Below are 7,171 nucleotides of genomic sequence, written 5' to 3' on the forward strand. Positions count from 1 at the left end.
CTGGTGGCATAGTGTGTTACTGATGGTAGCCTTTGTTCTGGTGGTCCCAGCTCTATGCAGGTCATTCACTAGGTCCCCCCGTGTAGATCTGGGATTTTTGCTCACCGTTCTTGTGATCATTATAACCCCATGGGGGAGATCTTGCCTGGAGCCTCAGATCGGGAGAAATTATCAGTGGTCTTGTATGTCTTCCATTTTCTTATTTTTGCTCCCACAGTTGATTTCATCACATCAAGCTGCTTGCCTATTGCAGATTCAGTCTTCCCAGCCTGGTGCAGGGCTACAATTTTATTTCTGGTGTCCTTCGACAGCTCTTTGGTCTTCACCATAGCGGAGTTTGGAGTGTGACTGTTTGAGGTTGTGGACAGGTGTCTTTTATACTGATAACAAGTTCAAACAGGTGACATTATTACAGGTAATGAGTGGCAGACAGAGGAGCCTCATAAAGAAGAAGTTACAGGTCTGTGAGAGCCAGAAATTTTGAATGTTTTCAGGTGACTAAATACTTATTTTCCACCATAATTTGCAAAAAAGTCTTTGCGAAATCAGACAAGGTGATTTTCTGGATTTGTTTTCTCATTTTGTCTTTCATAGTTGTGGTCACCTATGATATCAATTACAGGCCTCTCCCATCTTTTTCAGTGGGAGAACTTGCACAATTGGTGGCTGACTAAATACTTTTTTCCCCACTGTATGTAACTGAAACTTTGGGATTTATATGGCTATCAATGTGGGCATGTGCTGCAAAAGGAAATGACAACAATGTCCTAGTAGCTATTCCTTAAAGTCACATTATTCAGACATGGTAGGTTGCATTACTCAGTCATGGCATGGTGGCATGGTTTGGATGGAGGTCTTATTCAGTCATTGTGGTTCCATTTATTATTGGTATAATGATATTATGCGGTCAATAAACGATAAATAATTAGAGGTATGCTATATGTATATATGATAGGCCAAATATTTTTATGTAAGGTTAAAGGAGTTATCCAGAACTTTTGTCATTTTTGTGTATGAGGCTAAGAACTAACAGCTAGGTAGTTGCCAACTACCTACCTCATCTGCACGTGGACAATCTCTTCCAGCTCAGCTGGCTATTCCCTCGCTTCAGTTTACCTCAGAAACAGAGCAGCTCTTACTCTTCTGGTCTGCTCTGTTGTTAGGGTATCACTGCTGACGTCTTGCTGATTGACAGTCGGCTCCCTGCAGTTAGGCAGTGGGGAGCTGTCTGTCAATCATCAGGATAACGGCACCTATGCCACATCAGCAGAGCAGAGCTGAAGAGAAGGAGCTGCTTTGGCAACGCAACATCAGAAGAAGACTCTCAATCACAGGCAGGAGAGATCTGTGACAGCTCTGAGCCGGCAGAGATCGGTACTAGACTGGACATGCAGGCAGTCATTATCTACCTGCCTGTTAGGTCTTACCTTACACAAAAAAATTATATACTTTCAACTTCAACACATTTTCCTCATGAACCGTCTTGAACCTATAGGTTGATATCTTCTTACAGAAAAAAATCCCAGAGTTTGACTTCATCATAATTACAGAGCGCTAACTGAAATGTTTGATCCTCTGACCAGACAGGTGGTTGTTCCGTAATCACAGGTCGATTTGCTCTGTTGCGCGGCGCAGACTCCCTACAATGTAATTTTATCTCATCAGTTGCTAACAACTGGAGAACGACTGATTTATGTAGCTGCTCTCATAAATTTTTCAGATTACACTGTTCTACTTTTCTAAATTTATTAGTGACATTTATTATATGATAAACGCCCACCAGAATTTGATTCTATGTAGAAAAAAATGATTTTATGATTTTCATACCCATAAAATAAAAAAGATTAATTGAAGACAACCGTTCATAGGGCGATTGCGGGAGATTTATAGGTTTCTATATAGTAAGAACATGAATCAGTAGCACTTACAGAAAATAAAAAGTTAAACCGTTTCCCAAACTTTTATTTAAAAAAAAATAAATAATAATAATTGATATAACTGAATCTGGAATGGACTTTTAAAATATTAAATTAATTATCCTGCAAGGTAAACATTCTAACACACAAAAAACAAACAAAAAAATAAAACATAAAAATAGTAATTTTCGAACTGCTGCTTTTATTTACCACCCTCAAAACCACAATTTAAAAAAATCAAAAAGTGATACGTGCCATACATGAGCTAATAAAAAGCACAGCTCACCTCACAACATAACTAATGCTCACACAAAATTCATGGTTTTGAGAATTTTTTTTTATTTTGTAAAGTAGTAAATTATAAAAATTGTAGAAATTGTGGTAGCACTGATGATCTTTGTGTTCTGTACCCAAACCAGTTCTTTACCCATGTGTATATACTCTAGTCGCTGAATAGCCCCTACTAATGATGAGTGAGCACTACCATGCTCGGGTGTTCGGTACTTGTAACCAGTGATGAGCGAGCACTACCATGCTCGGGTGCTTGGTACTCATAAGCAGTGATGAGCGAGCACTACCATGCTCTGGTGCACGGTACTTGTAACCAGTGATGAGCGAGCACTACCATGCTCGGGTGCTTGGTACTCATAACCAGTGATGAGCGAGCACTACCATGCTCAGTACTCATAACTAGTGATGAGCGAGTACTATCCTGCTCAGGTGCTCTGTACTCGTATTTAGTGAGGCGCGAGCACTATCATGCTTGAGTGCTTGGTACTCATAACTAGTGACGAGTGGGCACTACCATGCTTGGATGCTCTGTACTTGTATTTAGTGATGAGCGAGCACTACCATGTTTGGGTGCTCAGTACTTGTAACTAGTGATGAGCGGGCACTACCATGCTCGGTACTCGTAACTAGTGATGAGCGAGCCCTACTATGCTCGTTACTCGTAGTATACCTTGACTTCAGTAAGGCACTCGATAAAGTATCACATGACATCCTCATTGAAAAAAATTATCAATTATGGAATTGACAAATAATCAGTTAGATGGATTCAAAACTGGCTTAATGATCGTGCACGATGAGTAATACTAAGTGGCTACACATCAACCTGAAGGAAAGTCAAAAGCGGGGACCACAAGGCTCTGTCCTGGGTCCACTGCTGTGTAATCTCTTTATAAATGATCTGGACAACGGTATTATTGGGAAACTCATAAAATTTGCAGATGATACTACGATAGGAGGAATAGCCAACACTAGAGAGGAAAGAGATTGTATTCAAAAGGATCTACACACACTCGAACAATGGGCTGAGGAGAACAGAATGGTGTTTAACAGGGACAAATGCAAAGTCCTACATCTGGGTAACAGAAATGTAAAAAACATCTATAGTATGGGAGGAATAGAAATAGGTGATAGCACCGGGGAAAAGGACTTGGGCATAATAGTAGATCCCAGATTCAACATGAGCCAACGATGCAGAGCTGCAGCTAAAAAGGCCAACAAAATTCTGGGATGTATCAAGACAAGCATTGAATCTAGATCAAGAGAGGTCATTATGCCCCTATAATGTTCCCTGGTCAGACCCCACCTGGAATACTATGTACAGTTCTGAGCGCCCCAATTCAAGAAACACATCGATATATTGGAACAAGTCCACAGAAGAGCAACCATGATGGTAGAAGGTCAGCAAACCATGTCATATGAAGACCGGCTGAAAGAACTAGGGATGCTTAGTCTGAAAAAGAGAAGGCTGAGAGGAGAATTAATAGCGGTCTAAAAATATCTGAAAAGTAGTCACAGTGCAGAGGGAAACACCCTATTCTCATTAGCTCAAGAAAGTACAAGAAGCAATGGGATGAATCTTTAAAGGAAGGAGATTCAGATTAGACATTAGGAAAACTTTCTGACAGTGAGGGCAGTCAGGGAGTGGAACAGGCGACCACGGGAGGTGGTGAGCTCTCAATCAATGGAAATCTTCAAGCGGAAACTGGATAAACATATAGCTGGGATGATTTAGGAAAACCTGCACTCGCAAGGGGTTGGACCCAATGGCCCTTGAGGTCCCTTCCAACTCTACCATCCTATGATTCTATGAATTTAGCTCATGTGACAAGAGGGGAGCAATTTGATTTTTGCTACCCCTGTCCAGAGTCCACTTTTGCACCCCATTATGTCATGAAATTGTGGGGCCAGTGATACCCAAGATGCTGGGTAGCGTAAGCCAGGTTGAGGATACTAGGCACAGAGGTTAAGACCAGCTGCGATGAAGGACTAAAATGGAAGACAGACCAGTACAGCACAAATTTAATTGTTCTAATGATGACCATTTTTAGCAAAACAAATATTGTATGAAACAAGGTTAATAGCAAAAATCCTTAGAATCCTTCGACTTTATCCACCAAGATGAAAGGGGCATGGCCAAGGAATAGGACAACTATTTTCTTATCATGAACCCACTGATGATCATCTGATGCCTTCAGTTCTGGTAGATGTAGCTGTGGGCAGGCACATGCTTATCCTTTAGCTGCCATTGCAAGAAAATGTGGTGTTACATGGCACCCCTTCAATTTAATGGTCTCACTGAGTCCTTCAGAGAGACATCTGAACTTGTTCTTCACCCAAGATACTACAGGGGTGTCTTAAATACGGGACCACCACTTTATGACATCTATGTGCCCATACGTTGGATAAGAATTTTATTATACCTCAGTATACATACTTGTCTTACTGATCTTAAAATATAATGTATATGATGACGTTATAATTGATGGATCTTTGCCTTTCAGTGACTTGTCACGGCTGCGTGTTGTATATCAGAGGACACTCTTGGGGTAAAATTAACAAAGAGCACTTCATGTACCTTCACAAGAGCTCTATCACCGGCCAATGTGTCAAAGCTATTTTCAGATCCTCAGTTACACGCTCGCTGTATCTCATTGCGATAACAGGGAAATAGAAGCCACTGGTATATAGCACCTGTATATGGGGCGCCATGTGCTGCTGCATGGTAGACATCAGTCACACTCACTAAGGCAGTGCCAGCAATTCTGGGAAAATCACTTACAGTGAATGTTGCACCGCGGTCCTGCACAAGGATCTGACACCGCTGCAAGAAATATTTGTCTTTATTTTTGTTACTATGTTTTAGAGATGCCAAAAATAAAGAAAAATGAGAATTGTACAAATATTTTTATTGTACTAGACCGTGTTAAAATAATTTGTTTGCACAAACATTAGGTTTTCTTGCTAGTGACAACTGGACCTAGTTACATTGTCAATCTCACTATTAAATGTTGTCAGCATCCGACAGCTTGATGTGAGACGCTATTGTAGGATGATTATCACTCTCCATGGGCAATTAAAAAGTTTTACATAGTTATACAATCAAGATCATGTGAGAATCGCCTCTATAATATGTAGTGGAGTCAGGAGCTGGCTGCCAAATTTTAGCCTAGTGGGCAGTCACAAAGCAGTGGTCCACGAGTTGCGACAGCCCACCTTTAGCCTGCTTATATCTGGCTGCTACAGTAAAGCAGCAGAGGTAAAAGACTTTCAAAATAACTGTGGCTGGTACATAGATACAGTAACAGAAGGGAGCTTACTACATAGATACAGTGTCACGCTACAAGCGTGGCGAGCGCGTTCAGACTGACCGGTGTCTGACGCACAATGAAAAAAACACCAAAACACCACAAACAGGGGGGAACATCGGTCACACAATAACAACAACGTTGGGCCCTGGCACTAGTGAGAGGGTAGATGGACACCTCCTATCCTCACCTGTAGCTGCCCTTACTCTCCTAGCCAGTTCCTATACAGTTTCCGCAACTGTCGCTGAGCAGCAACATGAGTCACTGGGAAGACCCTACAGATGCCCTGACTAGTGAGAGGCAGGTGAGGTTCACTAAACCCACCACTGCACTAATAAGACAAGAAGGTAGGGCAGACAAACAGGAGAAAAACTGCAATGCAAAAGGATAAAGTTGTGCTTCTGGAATGCTCCAACTCAGCTCCTTCCATCAAGGGAGCCAGTATACAAGTGGATTTGTACCTTCAGCAGGGATTGCTGGGTAACACCTCTATTTAAACCTGAAAAGTGTGACTACAAAGCTACTGCAGCTGAAGCATTCAGCTAGAAACTGCTGGAGCTAGTAGCAAAACTGACATTAACTGTTTCAGTGCTAACAGAAATGGAACCACATTTAAAATGTAGATAGCTGTAACGTCCGGGTGGTGGAACCTCTGGATCGTACACCGGTTTCCCTTGAGGAGGCAGCCAGGCAGGTCACCCCGCCAGAGGGTCTGGGTGCACGGCAGCCGAAGCACTATTGGTAGCCGGACAGTCCGTAGGGGAGCAGGAAAGGTGGACGGAGTTCTGGACGGTGGTCCGGGTGACGAGGCTCAGAGTCCGAGGCCAGGTGGTAAGGTCAGGCGGGATCCGGAACTTGCTGAGCGATGGAACGGGTCACCAAACAGAGCCAGGGACTGGAGACTGGCGGAGCTGCAGAGGTGGTGGCACATCCGCCGAAGTCACCGTCAGGGTACGGGAATGAGCGTGGTTCGGAGCGGCTGGCGTGGCAGGACAGGCTCTACGAGACAGGACAGGGTTAATGCAGGCAAAGCACAAGGCAAAGCAATAGGGGACCTGAACACTAGCTTGCTAAACACGTAGAACAGGCCCCGCCCACCAGGAAAGTGATTCTTAACCCCTTCACGACCGCGGGCCGTAAAATTACGTCCTATTTTAACGTGACTTAACGACCAGGGACGTAATTTTACGGCCTAAACTTCATTTGATTGCCGTCGCCATAGCAACGGCTTTCAAATGATGTCCCCTGCTGTTTCTTACAGCAGGGGACCTTTGCTTGACCCCAGGGGGGGCGGCATCGCCACCCCCTATCGACGATCGATGTGATTGGCTGTTCAAATCTGAACCGCCAACCACATCGATCGCACTAATTTCGGCAAAAATAATGCCCGAATTAGTGCGATCCTGTGAGATCCAGCTATGACATGCCGCAGCTGCTGCAGCATATCATAGGTGGACCTCAAACATGCCGCCCCCAGCCCCTGCAGCACTGATTGGAGCGATCGTGCTATGACGCGCAATCGCTCCAATCAGTGTGCAGTGGGGCGGTCTGATCTGCCGGTGGCCGCCCTCCCCAGGCCTGTGCTGGCCTGCGAGCCCTCCCCCAACATGTCGGCAGTGTGCAGTGGCTGGTACTTGTGGTACCACGCCACCGCCGCTG

Source organism: Anomaloglossus baeobatrachus, chromosome 6, assembly GCF_048569485.1.
Source record: "Anomaloglossus baeobatrachus isolate aAnoBae1 chromosome 6, aAnoBae1.hap1, whole genome shotgun sequence".
NCBI classification, from domain to species: Eukaryota; Metazoa; Chordata; class Amphibia; order Anura; family Aromobatidae; genus Anomaloglossus; species Anomaloglossus baeobatrachus.